The sequence below is a fragment of the Sorex araneus genome, chromosome 4 (genome assembly GCF_027595985.1).
Source record: "Sorex araneus isolate mSorAra2 chromosome 4, mSorAra2.pri, whole genome shotgun sequence".
In the NCBI taxonomy this organism is placed as follows: Eukaryota; Metazoa; Chordata; class Mammalia; order Eulipotyphla; family Soricidae; genus Sorex; species Sorex araneus.
The window spans coordinates 117,570,496-117,596,665 of NC_073305.1; the positions used below are offsets into that span (position 1 = coordinate 117,570,496).

At 37.2% G+C, this 26,170-nt stretch overlaps 1 non-coding gene across 1 annotated transcript; it reads right to left on the reverse strand.

Moving 5' to 3' along the window:
• Positions 1-2,060: 2,060 nt before the first annotated feature.
• On the reverse strand, positions 2,061-2,200 carry LOC129404693 (small nucleolar RNA SNORA29). Its single transcript, XR_008630062.1, has one exon. It is a non-coding gene; the product is annotated as a small nucleolar RNA SNORA29 (small nucleolar RNA).
• Positions 2,201-26,170: the final 23,970 nt, after the last annotated feature.

A 26,170-nucleotide genomic window follows, 5' to 3' on the forward strand; every position in this document is an offset into this window, starting at 1 on the left:
ATAAGTTTGTTTGTCTCCTCCATCAGAATGTACTGTTAGGGCAGGAATTTTATCTCCCACATTGCTGTGCATCCCAACCCCTTTCTCAAGAGTCTGACACTTTGACCTAGCTCCCAAGTGAATGATTAAATCACTATAGTAGTTACTTGTATGAAGTAAAAATTTGTTTTCTCATAACCTTTATTTAGAAGACCTAGTTTGACCTTCTGAGATCTTATAAAACATTTCTAATCTGCCTTTCACTTGGCAATTTATTAAATAGTAAAGGAATTTTTCTTCCCCCAAAAAGATTATGAATCTTTTTCTCTATAGTAGAAGGAACTAAAGGAACATCTTTAGTTCCTTCTACTATAATTCAGATAAAATGCTTGTGACCTTTAAATACTTTGTTCTTTCTTGGATTTATGTTAATGTTATTTAAAAAAATCCCTTTTGATATCTGTCAGTCACTACAGCTAGAGTAACCACTTTCCCATTCTCTCAATAGAATAAAGAAGTGTTGATATTGAGGGAAGCTCTCAGTAAAACAGGATCTGTTTCCCCATATATCTCATGGTTTCCATCCTAAAATTCTTCAGCCACATTGTTCCTTTTATCATAAACTTAGTTACTGGGGATGTAATTATCAGTAGAGCACTTGCTTTGCATATATGAGAAATTTCACATATTTATCCCGGTCCTACATCCTTCCACCCCAGCCACCACCACTGCTCCCTCCCCTACAAAAGAAAAATATAGACTATTTGCCATGTTCAGTGGACTTAGAGAGAGGAGATAACCCTCTCGCTGCTCAGTGGAGAAGGAAATTTTCATTCTGTTTGATGCTGAACTTTGTTTAGTCTGAGATTTTTAGCAGATGTGGTCTGTGCACGTGATAAGAGAAACAAACCCAGATTTTACTCTAATATTAGCTGCTTTTTTCTCATTTAAGCAGATGCATCCTCTACATCTCTGAGATCCAGTTAGTACTCTCTCTTGCATGTAACTGTCAGTTGATTCAGTATTTTGGGACAAAATGAACTTTTACTTGATGTTAAGTGTAGAGGGAAGATGATCCAATGTGAATCTCAATCCTTATGCTTCCTCAGACTCTTGCCCTCGAACAGAGGGAACTTACTTGATGATCATTAAGCCTTTCAAACAGAGATAGCCCTAGGTTCAGTTTACCAAAATCCTTTCATTCTTGTTAATACTGTTCATTTTATCCGATATAGCAACTGATGGCTTTATTTACATATGATTTTCAAATGTATCCAGATAGTATTAATATCCTTAACAAAATTTAGTAACAGAATAGAATTTAGTGTAGAATCATCCATCTTGGTGCACTAACTTTTCTAATATAAATATCTATGCAAATGCCTAACTAATTGAGATTTGCCATATGAAGAACATTCTATGTATCTGTTTATTTTCAGCCTAGACCAAATTGTCTTTATGCTGAGTCTAATGAACTAGTCACTGTGACTCTTTTTATTTTAATATCAATTCACCTTCTTACAGCACTATAATATATGGATTTTAACCAAACACATTACAGACCATTTCCTTAGCTGTTTGGGATTGATTTGAGATATATTATTGAATTTTTTTGATAATGAGATCTCTATTATGTTCTCTTGACTGTTAAGTTAGAAAATTCTGAAAGAAATTTGATGTTCAAGTCCAAGTTCTATTTACTACCTCATGTGTAGTTTGTTCCCTTTGGCTTTTCTTGGTTCTCTGTTTTAACATAGTTCAAATGATGTTGGCAATGGTCTCAAATGTCTTTTGAACAAATTGGTCAATGTTGGCAATGGTCTCAAATGTGTTTTGACAAAACAGCATCTGTGTATATGTATGCATACATACATATACACAGAAACATTAATATATAAGTTATTGGCTATGTTTCTAATTCTGGAAACTTCAAATGACAGAATAGTTTTACCAATTCTTTTTTTTAAATTTTTTAAAAATATTTATTTTACTGTTTCCTGTGTGGGGAAGAGTACACTTGAGACAGCTGCCAAGCCTCCCACACAATGTCCCTTCCATCAAGTTCACCCGCCACAGGTACCCGTTTTCTGTCCGGCCGTTTCATATAGAAGGAAGACACAGAGAAATCTTCCCCCTTCAGATCTCGGCAGCTTCACTCTATCCCACAAGCATAGCCACTAAAAACTATCACTAGGAGAAAATGTGGCAGTCAAATGGGAAAAGTTTCACCAATTCTTAATACAAAGTTAGTATGACTGTACTATCTTTCTAAAGAGAAAACTATAGATGCATATATTCTTAACTCTAGAACATATATGTTAACTAAACATAATTCTTATAATTTGTAATATTTCTGATTGTTAACAAATCATTTATCACTCATACTGATTTTTATTATCTTGCCTGGTCTCATTCTTGAAGTGGTGATGTTTTGTGAAATGAAGAAAAGGATGCAAAAAAGAATATCACAATTTCTGTTATCAATTTTGAGACTTAAAAAAGGAGAATTCTTTATACTCCTTGGCATTTTGGCAAACAATCAAATATTTCTGATGCACTGAAGACATGTAGATAAATAAGAAGTCACTGAAGATAGGTCAAATTTAGCAATTAATATTCCTTACCTGAATAAATTGATTAATCCATGTCAACTGATATTTTCTGTCATTTGAGAAAAGATTAAGTTCCTATTGATACACAATAAGAAATCTAAATGACTTTCATAAAATTCCCCTGTGAATATCTTTTGACTATTTCTCTGGTGAACACAATTCTTTGGTGATCACTTATCTCACAGTGATTAAAACAGTGTATATGTTTTAGTTTTCCTCTTTAGCCCATACAAGCCATGTGGCCCCTTTCACAATTTTCACATTTTGGTTATCATCCTTATGTCCAAGATGTTTTCATGTGCACATGCAGCTGGTAGACATTTCTGAGCATTTACTCACGGGGAAGTTATATTGTATTAGAAGCAACATCGAATTCAGTTATAAACATCTGTTCTTGTTGAATCTCACATAACTTGTGACCAAGAACAGGATTTACTATTATTTTTCATAGTTAGGGAGTTTATTTGGCCTATCTGGGAAGTGCTGGCCTAGAATCTTTCATGTGATTGTAGTTAGATGTCACCTAAGGTGTGATTGTCTAGTCTCCACTGGACTTGATATTTAAGATGCCTCATCACATGACAAGAAGTTAATGTTGGCTCTTGGAGGGGATTTAGTTATAGTTGTTAACTAAGTATCTGTGAAAGGCTCTCATATGACTTGGACTTTTTCAAAGCATGATGATCACCTTAAAGAGGAGCATTTTTAAGAGAGAGTAAAAACCAGGTAAAGTTTACAAATACGTCTTGAAATGTAAGGCCAGACTGGTACAGCATAACTTTTGTAAATTGTCTGTCCTGTAGAGACCTTCAGGCCAAGCCAAGCTCAAGGACATTGGAAGATATATATTTTTTTTCATTGGAGGAATCAATGGCACTCACATATAGGTGGAGAATGACCATCACCATTATCAAATGACACGAGGTTAACTGTTTTGTTTTCCTACTGCTGCTGAAACAAACACCAAATTTAGAGGCTTAATTCAATGTAATATTATCTCAGTTATGAAGATCAGATCCAAATGGGTCTCATCAAGCTAAAACTAGGTTTTGGCAGGCTTTATTTTTTGTGTATATTCAATAACATTACATGCTTATGTAGGCTCCTTGTATTCATAGATCCATGACCTATTTCAATTTTTAAAGGTCAATATTTCTCATTACTATTACTCTGATAGACTGGAGAGATAGCACAGTGGGTATGGTGTTTGCTTTGCACATGGCCAACCTGGGTTCGATTCCTCTGTCCCTCTTGGAGAGCCTGGCAAGCTACTGAGAGTATTCTGCATGCACGGCAGAGCCTGGCAAGCTACGGGTGGCGTATTCAATATGCCAGAAACAGTAACAACAAGTCTCACAATGGAGACATTACTGGTGCCCGCTCGAGCAAATCAATGAACAATGGGATGACAGTGCTACAGTGCTATTACTCTGACACTAACTCTACTGCATCCCTCTTTCATGCTGAAGTGTTACATGATTATATAGCATCAACTAGGAACATATCCCATCTCAATGTCATCTGATTACACTCTGAGGAAGTGCCATGTGAAGACATAGAGAGAAATCTCTCTTTTGCAATCCAAGAAGAGAGCTCTAACTAGAACCCCATCATGTCAACCCTCTGACCTTGAACTTCAGCCACTGAAACTGTGAAAAATAATCTCCATTATTTAAGTCACTCAATCTGCAGTACTTTGATATGACCACCTTAAAGAATTCTAAAATAAATTTATCTTGTTTCTTTGCTAAACAATTGGTTCAAACTAACTTCTTCAACATCAATATTTGCTATAGCAGAAATGTTTATAAAAAACTAATATGTTATTGCCTCTGATGTACAGTTCAATAATTTTATGAGACATGAGAAATATATACTACCTTTTTCCATAATAATCTAAATTGCAAGCCTAGGCTTTCTCAAAATTATCTTTTGCATGGAAAAATCATTTAGACTCATGCACAATTATGTCAAGCACTGATGTTTCCTAGTCTCTTTACTGATGAAATCATTAGAATAGCTCAACGATTTCCAGCATTCACCAAATCATTCTAACTTATTAATGTAGCAAAAAAGTCATCTATATTACTATATCAAAAGAGCTCAATGTTTTATTGTCCTACATACATTCATATGAATACATATATATGAATATACATGTATATATAATACACATATTATGTGCATGCATATATAAGCATATTTTTAGTATTTTGTGTTAAATATATAGCACTGTAGTAGCACTGCAGTCCCATTGTTGATAGATTTGCTCTAGAGGGCACCGGTAACGTCTCCATTGTGAGACTTGTTGTTACTGTTTTTGGCATATCAAATATGCCACAGGCAGCTTTCCAGGTTCTGCTGTGTCAGTGGGATACTCTCGATAGCTTGCCGGTCTCTCCTAGAGGGATGGAGGAATCAAACCTGGGTCAACCGTGTACAAGGCAAAAGCCTTACCCGCTGTGCTATTGAAGCTTTTATACATGTATATGTCAAACATATCTATTTTAATGTGTATATAAGCTTTGATATAACATCATAATAAGAAAACTGGTCTCAGAAGATGTGATTATCATTCATAATTACCACTTGTCATCCCGTTTATCTTCTATTTGCTCAAGCAGGCGGCAGTAACATCTCCATTCGTCTCTGTTGCGTGCTAGTGCAGCCCAATGATATCTGCTTGCTCCAGGCACACAAAGAGCCTCAAATCGTTCTATCAGGGATTTGACAAAGAAATCTGACCATCTAGTTGGTGGGTGGCCACGAGGTCTTCTGACGTCCCTTGGAATCCAGTCGGTAACAGCTCTAGTCCATCGGTCATCTCTGAATCGCATTACATAACCAGTCCATCTGATTTTTGCTGCCTTCTCAAACAAGACAGTGTCCCTGATTCTTGACCGTTGACGGAGGTCGGAACTCCGGATTCCTTCTCTTACCTGAGTGAGATGCGATACTCCTAGCATAGCTCTTTCGATTCCTCTTTGGGATACCCTAATAGCATTCTTGTCCTGTTTGTGTAGGACCCAGGTCTCTGAGGCATATGTTAGTGCAGGAAGAAAGGTGGAATTGAAAAGATGTGCCTGGAGTCAGAGGTTCTTCGTTCTCTTAACCACTTCTTCCATGCTCTTGAAGGCATTCCATGCTGTTCTTTTCCTCCTGCGCAGTTCTGGCACCAAGTCGTTCCTCATATTGATTTCTCGACCCAGGTACACATAGCTGCTGCATTTAGAGATGTTCGTTCCACTGAGAGCAAATGGAGCTTCAGGGACCAGTTCAGTTTTCATGAACATCATCTTGTTGAGATTCAGCTGCAATCCTACCTTTCCACACTCATGGTCGAAGTCAGCCAGCATTTGTGCCACTTGGCTAATGTTTATGAGAACGATGTCATCAGCAAAGCGGAGGTGGTGTAATTGCTGACTGTCTATCTTCACTCCCTTTTCTTCCCATTCCAGTCATCGCATGATGTTCTCAACGGCGGCACTGAAGAGTTTCTGTGAAATGGTATCATCCCGCTGCACCCATCTCTTTACATCAATGATCACTTCCTTGTAGAATGGTGAGATCCTGGTGGTGAATCTACAATACAGCTTGAGGAGGATTTTGATATACTGAGTTTGAATGCCCTGTTTGGCCAGGGCTTCGATGACCACCTCAGTCTCAACAGAATCAAAGGCCTTCTTTTTTTTTTAATATTGTTTTAATTTTTTATTTTTTAATTCAGTTTTTTTTAATTTATTTTATTGAATCACCATGTGAAAAGTTTCAAAGTACTCAGGCTTATGTCTCAGTTATATAATGTTCAAACACCCGTCCCTTCACCAGTGCCCATATTCCACCACCAAAAACCCCAGTATGCCTCCCACCCCCAACCCCACCCCCGCCTGGGTAACTGATAAATTTCACTCTTCTCTTTACCTTGATTACATTCCATATTTCAACACAAAACTCACTATTGTTGTTGGAGTTTCAACACAGACTCACTATTTTTGTTGGAATTTATCCCCCAAGAAAACAGCCCTATTGACAAGGAAATATTTGATATTGAGTTTTCTACTGATGAGAATGAAGAGATAAAAAGTCACTCAGCCACGGTAGCACGGTAGTGGCCGCCCGGTTTACAGTTTCTGTATTTTAGTAATTAAATCTGTATTTAGTAATTAATTTCTGTATTTTAGTAATTAAATCCAGGGAGATTAAAGTTGGAAATTGAATCATTTCCTTTCCTGGAGCAGCATGGAGCAAAAGCTTAGATCACAGTCTGGATACATGGTTGCAAGCACTCTCTGGAACCCCCAGTCTTATAGCTGCCTCTGGTTCCTGCTCGTTCAGCATTCAGGCGGCTGTGCAGAGGCATGGCCACCCGGGTCGAATCTCGGCCGGAGCCCGTGCTCCGGCCCTGGCCCGAGCCTGCCCAGGTGTCCCGGTTTCAAGTTCAAAGCACACATTTTTTTTTTCCTCGCCACAAAGTTCATACCAGCTCAAAGGACCCATAAAATGTCGGACACCACGCCTTCTCCCCCGGGAGGAAGGAGAGACCAAGGGAGAAGGATATTTCCTCTGTTAGCCGGCGTGAGACAAAAGCTTAGTTCACAGTCCGCATACATGGTTGCAAGCACTCGCCAGAACCCCCAGTCTTATAGCTGCCTCTGGTTCCTGCTCGTTCGGCATTCACGCGGCTGTGCAGAGGCATGGACACCCGGGTCAAATCTCGGCCGGAGCCCGAGCTCCGGCCCAGGTCAAAGGCCTTCTTTAAGTTGATGAATGTTAGACAGAGCAGCATCTTGAACTCTCGCGAAACTTCAATGAATTTTTATAATTATAATGATATTAAAATATAATTATAACGCTGCTCTTTTGAGGATTATTTTTAGAAAACTTAATGACCAATTCTAAAACCTGCATCTGCTTAGTATATACTCTTGGATCATGGTTTTGAGATTTAAAAATATAATAAATTAATATGTTCTTGTAACAAATAAGATACATGATTTAAAATTTTTGATCATAATTTAACGGTATAAAAATAAAAATAAATTGTACATAGAAAGACTATATGTAAGCAAAACTATAGGTAAGCAAAACTATAGATTTAATACAATTTTTTCTTAGTTTACAATTTTATTCCCCTTTAGTTTGAGAACTTATATTATTTTCATTTTTTGGGAGGCAGGGGGCTTCCAAACAATAGTCAGGAAGCGTAAAGCACCTCACCACTTATTTTTAGCCAACTTGGCTGGTGTTTTAGTGCAAACGCGTTCAGAATGTAATGCTATTTGGGTCCTGTGGTACTAGGACTACTCCCAACCACAGGCTGCCCTGATGATCATGGGGTCTTTTAGGCCACATCTAGTGGTACTCAGGGGAGCCTGGAGGTCAACATCCAGAGATATTGAAGGACCATGTGGTGCCTGAAAATAAACCCAGGTTGGCCACAGCCTAAACATTCATCCTAACTGCTGTACTATTTCCTGGCCCATCATATTTTATTCTATTTTTTTATATCAAGTTTTAATGAAAGGTTAATCACCTTAGCATCAATAAGTCATTAACTAGGCAAGACTTTCTAATTCATAACTGTAAAGCTTGATATGTATTTTCATTTATTAAGATGTAAGGAGAGAAAAGGACATAAATAAACAATCTTAAAATATAATTCTAAGCTGCTTGTGTTTTTTTTTTATTTTATTGAGTCACCATGTGGAAAGTTACAAAGTTTTCAGGTTTAAGTCTCAGTTATACAATGCTCGAACACCCATCCCTTCACCAGTGCACATATTCCACCACCAAGAATCACAGTATAGCTCCACCCCATCCCCCCCACCCCTAGCGCCCCCCAACCCCTTGCCCCCCCGCCTGTGTAACTGATAAATTTCACTTTACTTTCACTTTGATTACATTCAATATTTCAACAAAACTCATTATTATTGTTTGGAGTGTCTCCCCCTAAAGTCAGACCTGCTGAAAAGGAAGCATTTGCTAATTTGTTTTCCATTGCTGAGAATGAAAAGGTATGAGGTCGAGTGACTGCACTTGGCGGCCTCACGTCTTTGGGTTTCTGTATTTAAGTATTTTAGTAACTAAGTGCAAAGAAATATCTGTCAGAAATTGCATCACTGCCAACTTGTACTTCTCAGTTATATTATATTCCACATATGAGTACAATCTTACTATGTCTGTCTCTTTCTTTCTGACTTATTTCACTCAACATGATACTCTTCTTCACTGCTGGTGGGAATGCCGACTGGTTCAGCCCTTTTGGAAAACAATATGGACGATTCTCAAAACATTAGAAATTGAGCTTCCATTTGACCCATCAATACCACTCTTGGGAATATATCCCGGAGAGACAAAAAGGTATAGTAGAGATTGCATCTGCATTTCTATGTTCATTGCAGCAATGTTTACAATAGCCAGAATCTGGAAAAGCCAGAGTGCCCCAAAACAGATGACTGGTTAAAGAAACTCTAGTACATATACATAATGGAATACTATGTAGCTGTCAGAAAACATTAAGTCATGAAAATTGCATATAAATGGATCATCATATTTTTTTCTTAATGTTAAACTATATTAGTCAACAGATAAGCCTTTGTTTTTTTTTTTTACTTTTGACTATTTAGACACGTTTTGTGCAGGTGAAATATTTTGGTTTACCTGGTAGCCTGATGTGCTGAAAGTATCAGCAATGGTATTAATAACAATGACCAACTAATGCTCATTTGGTGTTTTGAAGGGAAAGGACAATTGTATTAAATAAATCTGAAATATAGCTTTAGGTTATATTATTCATTCTCTATAGGCTAGAGATTTGAGGTCATAATGAATCACTGATAAGGATGTGTAAGACAGTTAGGCTACACATATACTTTTAAAGTTATAGAATATAATACATATTTAGCTAATATGCCATATTAAATTTATTATATAGCGGTGCACATGTACTTATGCAACTATGCATATGTTCAGATAATAGTGGAATGTATTTCAAAATAAGTGCTCTTGGAGTAGAACAATTTCAGATAACTTGTACATTATTTTATTTCTCAATTTTTCAAAAAGAAAAATACCACATTTCTAATATAATAAAATGTTCTTAAGAGTGTAAGCCATTTACATTTGTAATTTGTTTCAAATTTCTACAATACAGTGTTAATTTCAATTTATTCTCACTTTAATCAACAATGATTATCTCTCTTTGTATTGTTAGACTATCAAAAGCTAGGTGTCTAGACTCTATTTTATCAGACATTTACAAAAATGCCTTTGCTGAGTTTTGATAAAATGGTATGCCCTCTGTTGATGTGAGAATTGTCCTCTTGCCTATTTTATTTATGCCTTTGGTTTAAAAAAATGTGATTTTTTGATATTATCCATTGTAAGACTCTGTGTACTTTATACAAAGAGTGTTGCCATAAATTTCTACATGAGAATAGTTGCAAGAGCAGTTTGACTCTGCAGATGAAAGTTTTATTCTTTTTTGTTGTCAGGAAAATAAAAACGATGTAATATAACAGGTTTCTGCTTTATCCTACCTACTGAAAATGTAGTCCAGCATCTATATCTGAAAATCATAATATTTTCAAATACACATACTGGAAAAATGAGCTCTGCTACCTTCAGTGGACTCAACATTTATTTAAAATACAAATGAATATGACTGTACTCTGCTGAATGTGTACATTTTAAATACCTTTAGACAGGAGAAAATCCTATTCTAAAAAATTTATTAAAATTTTATTATAAAAATTGTTTAATAAAAATTATTAAATCTATTATAAATTTTTCATTAAGAATGGACGTTTAGAAACACTGTCTATTAATTATAGTCATTAAAAATTATTAATGTTCCAGGACACAGTAAAATTAGGGTCCATCAGTGAACAAAACAGCAAAACTACTTTCATGGAGTTTACATTCTAGAGGGCAAACTCTGATAACAAGCATATTTAATAAATAAATTGTGTAGAATGATAAAAGTTAAAGCGTGTCATGGAAAAGATTAAAGATAGGTTAAGTATTACATATTCTTTAAAATAGTTTAAAACCTCAACAATAATAGATAAAATGCTCTTTCTTTTACAATTTTTAATTTTTTTCTAATTAATGAATCACCGTGAGGGTACAGTTACAGATTTACATACTTTTGTGCTTGTGTTTCTGTCATACAATGTTCAAGAACCCATCCCTCTACCAGTGCCCATTCTTCACCACCAATGAACCCAGTATCCCTCCCACCCCCCAATCCTATCCCTCCACCCCACCCTGCTTCTGTGGCAGGGCATTCCCTTTTGTTCTCTCTCTCCTTTTGGGTGTTGTGGTTTGCAATAGAGGTATCGAGTGGCCATCGTGTTCAATCTATAGTCTACTTTCAGCACGCTTCTCCCTTCCCGAGCTGGTTCTCCAGCCATATTTCACTTGATGTTCTCTTCTCTATCTGAGCTGCTTTTCCCCCCAGCATGTGAGGCTGGCTTCCAGGCCATGGAGTCAACCTCCTGGTACTTATTTCTACTATTCTTGGGTGTTAGTCTCCCATTCTGTTATTTTATATTCCACAGATGAAATGCTCTTATTTTAAATAATTTCAATAGTTAATAATGAATGCAATTCTTACGCTCTTCAGAGGATATCTTAATAGGACATTAGAATGGGTTAATTTGCCATTTGGGAACATACTCTTATTGAGCAACTAAATGCCAACCAGAGTACAATGTTCTGTAAATATAATGAATATAAGACAGATGTGATCAGAGTTTTTCTTATGGAGTTCAAAGGTATGGGGAAAGAGACCATAGGAACAGTGGCAAGGTTGTCATAAGGGACACACAGACTTTTTAGGTCAAAGTTGTGATAAGGAAGCACAGATATTATGGTAATTCAGAGGCAGGGCCATTGACCTTGTTTGTAGGAAGAGAAAAACTTCCTCTGATGAAGCAATGGTAGTATGAGAGGGAGGGTGTGTGCTAGTGAGGAAAATAATGGATATATATTTCCTGGAAGATGGACTTCCGTGCAGCCGAGGGAGAGTAGGGAAAGCACTCAGAGAACAGAATAATGTTCTCTGTGACTAGAGCAGGAAAATGGTGACTTTTTGGTGAAATGCTGCAGATGCCACAAGAAACAGTCTGAGCCTCCGGTAATGGCAGTTGGAAATGACACAAGGAATTAAACTTTATTACCTTCTTCACAAATCAGGGCACACCAGACACACCTAACATACAATTCCACATTTTCATCATAGTTCCTTTTAATTCAGTTCTGTAAGCTGTCCTTTCACTGTCTGGAAAGAAATCTCAGATATTTTTACAATAACTTTTCTTAAATACTTAAATTTTTTTTTTTTTTTGCTTTTTGGGTCACACCCAGCGATGCTCAGGGGTTACTCCTGGCTTTGCACTCAGGAATTACTCCTGGCAGTGCTTGGGGGACCATATGGGATGCCGGGGATCGAACCCAGGTCGGCCGCGTGCAAGGCAAACGCCCTACCCGCTGTGCTATCGCTCCGGCCCCAATACTTAAATATTTTTAAGTATGTAATATATGGACTGGAGCCATAGCACAGCGGGTAGGGCGTTTGCCTTGCACGCGGCCAACTGGGGTTCAGTTCCTCTATCCCTCTCGGAGAGCCCAGTAAGCTACTGAGAGTATCCCACCCGCTCAGCAGAGCCTGGCAAGCTATCCGTGGCGTATGCAATATTCCCAAAACAGTAACAAGTCTCATAATGCAGACATTACTGGTGCCCGCTTGAGCAAATCAATGAACAATGGGATGACAGTGCTACAGTGCAGTTCATTTAATATGTAACTCTTTTTGGTTTCATGGTTTTATTTTCTGGCCCAAACCTTATGGGGCTTAGTGTCTACTCCTGGCTCTATTTAGTGGACTATTCCTTGTGCTTGGGTTGGAACATAGGTTGCCGTCTGCAAGACAATCTCAAACCCTCTACTACCATCTTTTCAGCCCCAAAATGTAGGTGTTTAGTAATATTAAGGATCTATCTAACCAAACATTTCTCTCCCACTGGCACTCTTGACTTTAACCACTTAGCTGGACTTTTCATCAGAAATGATTATTTTCCCCAATACTTCCCCTCTTACTTTCCAGTCTAATGTGATCTGGTATCTTCACCCAGTTTCCCATTAAATCTTTATCTCCATAGTCATCAGTAGAATCTGTTTTTAAAATTGGTGGGCTAGTCTTTGTATTGATTGTATCCAATCAATAATATTTGGCATTTTCACGGAATCCCCCTTAAAACCATCTATATACTTAACCTAGCTGATGCCACATTTTCTTATTTCTATCTCCGTTTGCCAGGGTGGGGTGGTGGGTGGGTATTTTCTTGAGAGTTTCTTTTGCAAGTCAATCTTTTCTTTCTTTGGACATCTACTACAGTATTAGTTTTAGTTAAGGCCCTTTCGGAGGCCCATTTTCTCCCCACTCTCTACATTCTCCCTTTGCAACTATATCTAGTCACATGACTTTCCTTATCACCTGTATGCCCATAACCCCCAACATCTGTATCTCAGACAGGCATTGTTTCCCCAGTTTGGAATTCTTGAAATAGCTGTGGTACAGAATTGGAAAGAGTGCTAACCAGAAAAATATCACAATATCTGGACCATATTGTGTTCTTAGGTGAGATTGGTGACTGCTATTTAACATTGGCAGTGATCTGCAGAGATTGGCAGGCTTTCCTTGATTTTCCCATGTGAGTAGATAGAAAAGTAATAAGCTTACAGAAATTGATGGTATATTGTCAATCAAATTTTTAGGACATCGGGTTAAACTTGGACAGGAAAAACAAAGCTGTAAAGACTTCATAAAGATGGAGAAGGAAGAGTAACCTATTGGCTTGGAGATGCTGAGGAACAGCTTATTTGTACTAATTTATGAAAATACAAAGTTGTGGTGGCAGAGTGGAAAATCTAAATTGATCATTTCAGAGGTGGAGGAGTCATGGTCTATAATATAGATTGCAGTGAATGACTGCATACAAGGGAAAGAATTGTCTTTGAAGATGGCGATGACAAGAAATTTTTTTAAAAGTCAAGTTATTGAATGGGCCATGCATATAGAATAATGCCGTACTTGGGCATAACAATTAAGACTTTGAGTGGGCAATTGAGACTTGAATGGATGAAGAGTGGTTCAGAGGTTCCTAGGTGACAGGGATGAATTTGTTGCATTGCTGATACAGAGCAGCAAAGTATTGTGTTAGACAGGCAAGAGATTTTTCAATTTACACATGCTCACTCATTTCCCTCTGTTTTGTTTTGGTTGGTAAGAGGATAAAGGCAGAGGAGTGTGATGTTTTCTGATCATCTTAAAATAGTTGTCACGTAATTAAGGAGTGCAATTTTAAGGGTCTTTGCACAATGCATAGGACAATGTAAACAGCTTACTGGAACCTACACAGAATCAGCATTTAAAAAATATTGACAGCTTAATATCATTCACCTGTGTCTTTGCTTCCACAGATTTGTGAAATGACTGTGAAATAATTTCTGTTTTATACATGAACCACTGGGGTTAATAAACTGCAATATTGAGGAAAAGAAAAGGTTTGAGGATATGTGGCAACAAGCCATTGCTTTGTTTTGTTTTGTCTTTTGAAAAATTCATTTAATAATGGTCTCCCTCAAATTATATATGCAACAATGTTTTTTTTTTTTTTCAGACAGAGTGGAGTCAGGACTCTGCAAAACCACTGAAGGAGAAACCCAAGGTTAGTGGGGTTTTCTAGTGATTAAAGAAGCCAGACTCATTCTAGCCACTTGTAGCCTCTGCTTGTGAGGCTGGAACAGTGTGCCTGGGAAATGAGTCAAAGTTCCCAGCAGGTGGTACTAACAGGCATCACATTATAGTTTTAGGAAAATCTGATAGACTGAGGCAACCACATTCAGGTCTGCAAGTACTGAGCTTTCTATAGACCATAGTGTGATGTTACGATGTCTTACTCTCCTAGCAAAAATATCAGGTGAATAGAAATGTGTTCGGGTGTTTCCATTCACCTCACACTGCCAAGAGAAAGGGATTGAAACATAAATCTCATCTTATTACCAAACCTAAATTGTTCCCTCTGATTTGGTTTCCATGCCCGACTCTTCCCCTGTTCCCCTGGCATAATGAATTTCTTAACTTGGAGACCTGATAAAATCCTCAATAATTTATTTTTATCTTAGAAGTTGTCATAGAAATTCAGTGACAAGGCACAGCCCAAGGTGGTGTGGAATAAGCTACCTTGATCTGTTTGTGTAGCTAGAGATACACTAGTGCTCTCATATGGAAACATAGTGACTTTCCTCTTTGTTCCCATAAAAGAACATCTATCAATTCCTGTGAGAGTTCCGAGTGAGAAAATATGTGAGTCTTATTACATATAGGAGATAGGAAATTGAACTGGATGAAAAATTACTTAGCTCTGTTAGTATAGTTGTTTATTACATTTTGTACAAGTCTGATATTAACATTTAAACAACTAAGGAAATCATGTGGAAGTGAGATATTCACATATATATCTGCTACGATGGCACAGCTAGAATACTATTTTTAGAATAATAAGCTTCGTGGTTAAAGTGTCATGCACCGAAGATTAAGTACTGGAAGGAAATTAATCGGAGACAAGCACGGGGTTATGAGGAAGAAATCGCAGGCTCTCATTAGCGGAGTCAATCAAGAATTTTCAAGGCACAGTTTTTATCCCTGGCATAATCTTGGGGTCCCTATCTTAAACTTCAGGGAATTCTTCCACGTTTGTTATATTTATATCCTCTCTTAATTAAAGGTCTCAAGCCTTGAAGGATACAAAATTAGAAAGCATCTTTGAGGTTCTCAGCACCCATGGGATGTTTCTGCATTTCAGCTGGGTCTGTGTGCTTTCATTCTCAGCACATCTTAACTCAGAATGTTAAGAGACATGAGAGTAATGCTTGTTGAGTTGAATAAGTACCTCTAAAAGAAAAAAAAAATGAAAAGAAGAAATAACCCTCTCAAATAAGCAATAATCAAGTTAGAATTTTCCCCCTTAGGGATGTCAGGACAGAAAAGTTTGACGAAAAACTCAGATGTAGAGAGCTGATGGATTTGGGTAGAGAAAAGTATTTTCGTTTCTTCTCTTACAAGTCTCAAGTTATCTTTCTCTCTGGCTCCATTGCTTTCAAAATGAAGTACCTAAGCAAGTTCTCAGGGGTTTCATTTGGATTTCAGAGCTGATTAAACTCTTTTGGCCCTGAGAAAGAAATGGGTAATTCTGGAGAAACTGCTGAATAAAGTTGCTTAAGTTCCTTTGTCTGCACGTGTAAGTGCAGCTCTTTCAAGAACAAATGTTCCCTTTCAGAAGCTATTGATGAAGCCCAGAGCATGAAAAGTGAAAATAAGGAATGATAGTAAAATGATAAAATGATGTGTGACTTTATTCAGTTCAGGGGACATGACAAGAGGAGAGGGTAGGTCACACTATAATCACTGTGGTGAGGTTTCCAACCAAGGGCCACAAGCAGATCTGAGAGGCCAGCTCTAGCTGCTTTTGTTCCCAGGGGAGTTGCCAATGGTCTTCCAGATAAAGCAGCTTATAAAATAAATTGTTCTCTGTTGTCACAAAGGTAAAGTAAGAGAGCAGATGAAGAACTGGTTAGGAGGATGTCACCAGAAAATAATGTCTTCTCCCAACCTCTGGTCTCTGCCCTGGTTTTGATGGTGATGGATCTCAATCCTAGTCTCCTAATTGGCATCCATGGTTTTGGTTTTCTGTTTTTCTATCCTATTTTGTTTTTTTTTTCTTTTTGGGTCACACCCAGCAATGCACAGAGGTTATTCCTGGATCTGCATTCAGGAATTATTCCTGGTGGTGCTCAGGGGACCATATGGGATGCTGGGAATGGAACCCAGGTCAGCCGCAAATGCCCCGCTATGCTATCACTCCAGCCCCTATCTTTTGTTTTTTAAGTCTTCTTTCTCCTTTACCTTTCTTTGTTTTCAAGTGCGGCACAATAGTGATATTTAGTTACAATAGCATGTATCAAAGTTACAAACAAAACCTTAGTGATACCATCTAAGCACAAAAGGAGAAATCCACCAAGCTACAAAAGACACCGGAAGACCACACTGCAATTAGATCTATAGTTCCTGGATAATTACTTGATTCTCATCAGAGAGTGTCAATATTCCATTTATTGTATTACTGATAAACCATCTCCTTTAACTCCATTCTTCATCCTGTCACCAGACAGCCAAGTAAATCCTTATATCCACCCACTCCCCTCCCCCCCACTTTAGTTTCTATAAGACATTGCTTTTCCTCAAGACTGAGGAAATGTTCTCAGCAGAGCAGGGAAGCCACTTACTTATACTTGTCTCCTTTCAAATGGTGTGCCAGATTCATTTCCTACTCCTCACTTCTTACTTTGTAATGCTGAATGGTCCGAAGGTTCATGTATCTGACACCTCCTGGCCGCCCTTCACTTCCCCAGGATAACTTCGAAGCTTTGAAGAAACCAGTGCTCATGGGCAGTCACTTATTCTAGGAAGACTTTGCTGGTTCTTTTACCTCTTTCCCAAATGCAAATGGCTCTCCTTACCTCGGTATCTGCCAGAGAAGATGGAAGAGAGCTACCAATTTACTGCTGAAAACCTAGCTCCTTGCCAGACGGGGAGCACACGGAGGGCAGGCTGACCTTTGGACTTCTTTGTCTGAGCACTCTTTGCCTGACAAAAAGCAGGCACTCTGTGAAACAGTAAATGAAAATGGATTCGTACAGACAAATGTTTGGTTTAGGACTGGAGCGTTTCCAAGCCTACTATTATTTGCAATTCCTTCATTTTTGGCAGATACCTTGATTCCCTCACTGAAAATTAATAGCTACTATTCCTAATGCCTTCAGGCGGTGTTTTCTCTGTGCTGTAATATCTCAACATTTCATAACCAATTCCCCATTATTTGAAAATTCACAGCAATGTGTCTTTAAGTTTTCTTCAGTCTGTAGTAAAGTAGCTATAATGTACTGTCAGAATAATAACCTGAAATATAGAAACAGGCAAAAGAGAAGACTGGATATTTTTTCAAAATAGTTTGGCTTTTTATTTATTGGACTATTTTTAAAGTATGTATTGGTAGAAATTAACATATAGGATTATTTTTTCCTCTTATACAGGCATAAATGCTTTTGGTTGAAGAAATGGATAGGCCTGAAAGCTGTAGGTTTTGTCCTGCATATTAACAATATTGAATCAATTCAGCAATCAGTTTAATTAACTATATAGAGCTAGTTTCTTAAATAACCTTTGAACTAGTTTTAACATCTTGATACATCATTAATTATTCAGTTGTTTTAAAGCTTTGACTTTGTCAGAGACATGCTTTTATGTGTTTGGGAATTATTTTTGAGAAATATAAAGTAGAAAAACATTTGTCTTTCTGAAATTAAAATTGAACCCTAAGCCTATTGCAACCGGCTATTTTAGGTCAGCTTCACTGAAGAGACTTAGTTTATTTATCTATAAAATAGGGTTGCTTACTGCTAAGGATTAGGTAAGGATTAAGTATTATGTGAAAAAATGCATAAACTATTATGTGAAATACTAATCATGTGTTATTATCTGCGATAAAATTACTATTTATATGTCTTACCATTGAGTCTTTGTCTAATTTTAGCACAATGAAACCATCACAGTGACAGTCCCAATAAAATGAGAGGGATCTAAAGTACAAGAATAATTGAACACATTAATTTTCAATTATGACTTAATTTTTATCATTTTTACATTTTACAGATATAAGGGGACTAGAATCTATTTTCATCAGCACAGGAATGTAGGCATTCCTGAAAAAAACTAATTATAGTGAATAAACTTTTTCTAGTTATTTATTTTGGGTATAAATGTCTGTGAAACTGGCTTGGTATTTGTTTACTAGAAGATTTTCTAAGAGCCTCTCCTCTTATTAGGAATCAATTTGGTCTTTGGGGCAGTAGCACTTAATTCTGCAAGAAATTTCAGCAGCAGTCTTAGGAAGAGGACACATGGACAATTTTTTTCTTTCAGTGATTATAGTAAGATTGTGTGTGTAGTAAGTTTCCTGGGAGTATCCAAAGCATTTGAAAAGTAGTTATCTAGATTTACATTCACATGGAGGGGACTGGAAGTAAACTCATTAAAAATCCTTTGAAAGAGGAGACAGGGCTATTTCATGTAACTTCACACATGAACCTTATCTCTCTTTTTAAAGAAATCTAAAATTCAGGCTGTAAAGCATATGCTTAGGGGATGGGACTGAAGCGAATTTTGATCTAATACAAATAAACAACAACAAATGGAGTTTTAAGGATTCTTCAAATAGCAAGAAGATATTTTGTTCTTTACTTCTTTTGTATATGGCCACATCTGGCAATGCTCAAGGCTTGCTCCTGGTTCTGTGCTCAAGGATAATTCCTGACAGTGCTTGGGAGAATATATATGATATTGGGGACCAAACCAGAGGGTGGGTCATATGCAAGCAAGTGCCTTATATGCTGTACTGTTTCTTGGCTCTCAAATAGCAAGGATACATTTTTAAATGCAAGTTTTAATAATACAAGAATCTCAATGAAATAGAAATTGATATTCTTTGCAGTAGATCCTTTTTTCAAGTTATTTTTTTCTCATATTTAACATTCCCCTTGCTATACTAAGTAGCTTGAATGAGTTTCTTTCTCTTGCTCTTTCTCTACCTACCACACTGTTGGTGATCAATAAAAGCAGTCACTCTCTCATTCTAATTCCCCCATGAGAATAAAAGCCCAGAGTCACTGAGGCAAACTTGCCCCCTAAGAGTCTTCTAGCAGTAAAGGGAAGAAATTTATGATATTTTAATCTGTCAGCAAACCAATTTTGAGATAACTTAGATCTATCACAAATAAATACTTACAGCAGCTGTTCTGTCAGCTAAAACGTCTCCCTAAGGATTTCCCTTCAGAGATAACATATCTAAATAATAAAAATTTATTAAACATTATTGATAGTTCAAGAATTTTGATAGATCTCAAGGTTTCAGAGTAGAAGAAATATTTTTTTGCACTTTGAAGGTCTTCTAGGGAGAGAGAGGCATTTGCTTCAGCCTCCCTGCTCTTCTGTGGGAAGTTCTGCCTGTCATAGGAATACTTTATGTGTGATGCACAATGCTTCCTGGGAGGAAGATATTCTACTGAAGGCTGGAGCAAAGGTCCGGTTCACTACCATGGCAAGAAGACAGTCAAGGATGCGACACTGCAACGTAGTAGTATGGCACGTTTTTAACTTATGTGAGGCCCTGGGTTAGATCCAGAGAACTACCCTCTCCAAAATTTAAAATCATCTGATCTAGAAAAGACCTCAAAACCCAATATTTGTTGATTACTTGGAGACTTCTATACCTATTTTTCTGCGCAGGACACTATTATTCTGACCCATATAAATTGTTTGTTGAACATTAGAGGAAGGGAGGATTTGGCAAAATATTAGCCTCAAGCTCATACAGGTTTTTTTTTAGTTGTTTGTTTTGAGGTCACATACACTGATGCTCAGTGTTCGGGGATCATATGTAGTTCCAGGAACTGAACCAAGGCTGGCTATTGGCAAGGCATGTGCTTAATCCCTCTTTATCTCTGCATTGCCTGCTAGGGGTTTTTGAACCATTATTTAGGAATACATAGTATATTTAGGTAGATGGTAATCCTTGGAGAATAAATAGTGAATTAGGACCAATTTCTCCACCCAAGAGCCCTATTCAAGCACTTCTAAGATGTCCCTGGTCAACTTCTTACTTCAGAAAAAGAAAAAAAATGCATCTTTCACTACTCTCCTAAGTGCTATAAAAGAGAAGCATTTCTTTAGGAAATAATAAGGCAGAGAGATTTGATATTATGTTAGAACTCCAAAGTCCTGATATCAGATCTTCTGTTTGGAATCCAATTAGTGAATATTTAGGGCACCGAGCTTCCTCTAGTAATCCTGAAAACATGACTGTTCTCTATAGCAAGGATTTAACATGGATTTTGTAGCTGGCAAGAATGACAGAAATATCAGCTTATCCATGACAACAACAGAAGTTTCCTTCTTTTCCAGCTGGGATCTGCCCCAACAGACACTACCTGCTGTCGTATTTGACTTTCTAGAAGCTCTGTATTATGGCCTGTGGCCAGATGATTACAAACCAATGAGCTGATGCCCTGGTCTTGTTTCCTGAGGCTTTCTGGTTGATTTATATCAAAAGCATGACTGGAAACCTCCCACCAAACACAATTTGTTCACATTGGCTTCTGAGTGTTTTCAGCCTTGCAGTACCTGAGAGGTAGCTGAAGATCTTCCATTTCACTTGGTTAAAAAAAAAAAGTAATGATTAAGGAAGTCATATCATTGAGACATTACTTGTTTCATTTTAATTTTACATGAAACACTCAAGTTTCTATAGAGTATTTACTCTCCAAGTGTGAATAGGAAATTCAAGTAATTTAGAAACCCTTTTAAACCCAAATTAGAGAGGTTATTTTCAGCAGTTCAAAGGAAGTCATCCTGTAAGTGATTCAAATCATCAGGATGACTGGCAGGGAAAACAGGAAAATTTTCTGTTAATAATGGAGGTTGTATTTTCTTTACCCCAGTTATGTGTTTTTAACATTGTCACCTGAATTTTCTGAGTCATACTGTAGTCCAATATTTAAATTTTCTAGGGCATGCTAGTGGATACTCCCACTGATGTATAAATAGAGGGTCTATGAAAGTAAGAGAAAGAGATTGTCAGGTAAAACATAAAAGCGAGCTTTTTTCATTACTTTAGGGATTCATAACACATAACAGCAGTGTCCAGAATTTCTGTGAAAAAAGACAAATGTATGCCACAGTTCTGACACCTATCCATTGAACTGACACACCAACAAAATTCATCTGACTGCTTCCATTTTTACCTTCTCTAAAAATAGAATTCCCAACAAAGATTTGGTGATAGGTGTTTAAAGGGACAAGGTCGAACCATCAAATTTTATTTATACTTGAGAACTGGTTTACTGGAGTTCCAATCAATGAGCACAGAATTATTTGATTCAAACATGCAAGCTGAGTAAAAGATTGAGTAAGGAAAAAGTCTCTATAGAGTTATATTTTTACTATCTTATAAAGTCTAAATGGATAAAAACTCATAACTCTGTCTTTAAGATAGGAAAAAATGCTGATAACAAGAGAGAGCTGAAGATAAGTGAGAAACTGCTAATCTATTTTTTTAAAGAACAAAACATATTAAGACACTTCAATAAAGAAATTAGAAAATATTCTAAATAAGATAAACTGGCTACGGAGAGTTTTCCTGCCCACATAGGGGAGCCTGGCAAGCTCCCTGTGGTGTATTCATATGTCAAAACTAGTAATGATGATGGGTCTCATTTCCCTGACCCTGAAAGAGCCTCCAATGAGGCATCATTGGGAAGGACAAGTAAAAAGAGGCTTCTAAAATCTCAGGGCTAGGACAAATGGAGACTTATTGAGACTGCTCGAGAAAATCAACGATCAATGGAATAATGATGATGATGATGATGAAGATAAACTAAAGAAATATGAAAAAATGAGAAAAGATTTTTTTGTCCCTATTATGATTTATCTCTTGTTTCTGAGTCATATTTCTTAATATAAACTGAAAATTAAGCTTCTGTATTACCTTTAAGTTTAACAATCCCTTTAAAAATGATGTACACATTATAGACTATGTTGGATATGGAAAAACATTAAAAGGAGAACAAATTTAAGTAGAAGGAAATGTTGAAAGAAGTAAAAAAGACTCATAAAAGTACCTAAATTGTTTAAGCTGTAGAAAATAATTTATATATATTAGATCAATATTCCCATCCATAATTTCTCTGATGCATATAAGGTAGCCTGAATAAGACCATCGTAGGGAGAGGGTATATATGGGAAGAAAGGGCCAGAGTATAAATAAAGTAGTGTTGGAGCATAGAGAATCACTGTATCTGAATTTGGCTGTTTCATAGACAAGATTTCCACTTGTCACTCACCATCCTGGGATCTCATGACTGTTTAACTTCATAAGCCACAATGCCTTCAGCAGTAAAATGTAGAAATAGTTGTCTTACTGCAAAGGTTTGTTAAAGATTAATTAAAACAGTTCTTTAAATGCCCTCTGCCTAAGGTCTGATAAGCTCTCAATAGGTAGAAGATGTTATTATCACTACTGTATTTACATGATTATGGTCACAGAAAAAAGTGACCTGCCCTAATGAAATCTGATTTCTGTTATTCCCATTGCTGCCTGATGGAGGTAAATTATTTGTAACTATTTTCTCATGGTATATGCTTGGAATCACAAGTTTTCACATGTTATCTATGGTAAACTTCTCACGGGATATGAGAAGGCAGAAAAGGAGACTTTGTGAAGGACTGAAATTATGCTACAGTTATGATAAATATTTTGTGCCATCTCAATACTTGGGGTTCTTTGCTAAAATAATGACCTGACTTTGACAACGGGCCTTTGATTATTTCCTGACAGAGATTCTATTCTCTAGTGATCTTGATCTAAGCTGGCAAAGTTGTGTTTCGCTGCTTTATTGGAAAGACAGTGTCAGTAAAATCCACATTTTTTGGTCAGGTTCTGCCACCTCATAGATGGTTATTGATAGAAAGTCACATTGTCATGAGGGCCATCAAATTTTCAAGTATAAATGAGAATATTAATTTATATTAGTCTGATTGAGGAAAAGATGTTATAACATATGTTTTAAGGTACACAACACAGAAAATGTAAGTAACCTCTCTCTTCTTCTTTATCAGGAAAAAATAAAATGAAATCCCCACAAAGGTAGGCCAAAAAATTCCTAGGGACTGAGGCTGTTTTACAAGCCTCCCATACAGGTGGTTTAGGAGGAAAATCATCTCAGCTACAGGTCATTGCTATTTTCCGTCCCAAATGCATAATACTTATTGGACTTATGGATAAATACCTTTTCTGATAAGACTCTGGTTCTAAGGATGAAAAGTGCTTAAAACTCAGTAAAGAAATAATAGCAAATTGGGTTTAGAAACTCTATTTTATTGTGATTGAATTGGAGTAAGAACCAGATTATTTTATTAAATGCTACTTTTAGAAGGATGGAAAAATATAAATCCGGAAAGCAATTTATAGTTTTCGTGGCACTGGCCATTTTCTTGGCTCTTTTGAGTTTGCTTTGTAGCAACAGTGAAAATATTTTGCTGGATCAACACTGTTCCTCAATTTGCAGTTGACAGCTTGGATGTTTTCAAGTGCATTCACTGCTTTGAAGGAATTCTTGACCTGGATCAAAATTAGTTTTTTCATTGAATTCAGCTGTTGATGATTATCTTAACTACGAATCTTTCTTATATGACTCCTGAAAGATAAAATGGTATTTTAACCAGCTTAGTCAGTTATCTATATTTTCTTTTCTACAAATACCTTTATCAAAATAAACAAAAATGTAATGATTTTTAAAATTAGTCAAGAATGTTCTTCAGTTTTTTTTTGCAGGTTATATTTCACTATTCCTCTATTATTCTGTCATTTTCATTTAATTAAGTTTAGATTTTTAATATTGACTCTCAAGTTATGGCAATATATAATTATTAGTGAAATAAATGCTGTAGGATATCATTGGTTTGTCCTTTCTCCCTTGCCACAGAGTTTGGGTTTATCTGGTAATAATCTCTAAACATTTTAAGACAATATTGGTATGTCCTGTTCTTTTTGTCACAAGGAGCTTAGGTATATCAGGTCACACTTATCAAAGTGCTTCCGATTCACTCCCATTCTTTTGTCTATTTGTAACCACTTCTATGCTCTCTTCCTTAACCAGTTAATCAGCTTTTCCTCCTAATCAGACTCTGTTAATTTGTAAGGTCAGATCTTTCTAGGACACTGAACTTGTATTGTAAGTTAATATTGCCTTTCTCCTCTCCTTGTATCTTTTGAATAGTTTACTTTAAAGCAATGTCTTTTTGTATGGACAAAGAAAGACAGTTGATAATATGCTTTTATAACTTAGGATTTAATTGGCTTTGAATATTATTCACTCCCGGGCATCTGCTTTCTCGACTTAAGCCTCAGTTGCCCTTAGTTCCTAGCACCCCAAAATCAGGGTCCCTACAGGGGACAGGACAGACCCAGGGCAAGTGGTGAGTTATGTGCTACCCTGGCATTGAGATGGGCCTGGCCAAAGTGCCTAATGCTTAACTATATGTTAAGAGCTTGGTCATGGACAAATGCTGTCATGATCCAAAAGTGACAACGAGACTAGGGCCCTGTTAGGGATAGGAAAGATTAATCTGACCTGAGCACTGTAGTCTGAGATCGAGATGACCCCAGGAGAGCAATTCTATAAGCTTAATGCATCTCTTGCTGTGTCCATACAAAATGATTGATATTATGAATGCTTATATGTTAGTTATATATCAAGGAGAAGAGAAACACACCCATGGGACTCTGCTCTTGGGTGGGTCATCCTGCTGAAAGAGAATCTGTCCTAGAAGAAGCATCCCCTGAGGAAAAGAACTTTACCCCTATTGATTGTGACCACACCTATGTGTAAGCTCCAACCCCTCATGCTTGGGGATTTAACTAGGCTGAAAGAGTGGGCTGGGGGCCAGTCCCAGTGCCAGATCTGCAGAAGCTAGATCAAGATCCAGATCCAGAGGAGAAGGAGAATGAAGTAGCATGGGGGAGGAAGAAGCAGGAAGAGAATTAGAGGAGAATGGAGATGGGAATGGACTAAACTGCAACTGAGACCAACCAACCTGGCCCTCGTTCCTTCCTTCACCTGCCTCATCATCGCCATCAACCTCCCTGGGGTGGGGGAAGCGGCTGGAGACTACCGAACTCGGGCAGTGGGAGAGATAGAGCGCCACTGCCCTGTGCCCGGTGTGTGCCCCCTTTCCTTTTGTGTGTGTTTACACAAATGCATTACTAAATGTCTGTAAGTACATATGTATACACATATATACATATTCATATATATAGATATGTGAAGAATATTAATTTATGATAGAAATATGTTCCAATACTAACCATGTTTTTAAAGGTTTCTTTTGAGAGTTTAAACTGTTTGCATAGGATAGGAGATGTAGTACAGAAGGTAAGGCGCTTGCCTTGAAAGCAACTGATCCCTGTAAGTTCCCTAGATCCCTTGAGCATCACCAGGAGTAATTCCTGAGCACAGAAACAGGAGTAAGCCTTAGGAAATGCCTTATGTGACCCCATTTGGCCTCCTCCCAATATATTTGCATGCAACAATCTACTAAAGGGATAGTTGGACTAAAATTATAGCACTCAAGCTTCTAGTATCTTCTTTCATAGACTGAGCATCTCACAACCATACCCAAGGACAGAAATTAGGAACAGATTCTTTTGGAGGTAATCTTGGTGAGAAATAGAGATATTGACCACTCTTAATTAAAGAATACAGTACTTCATTGAAATTGAAAAAAGTGACTGCAATTCAGGCATTACTATGTGTTTCCGTATAGTTTAGCTCCTTTGAATTCTTTTGCAAGCTATTATTATACTGTTTTACATCTTAAGGGTTGGCAATATCAGCTCCCTACA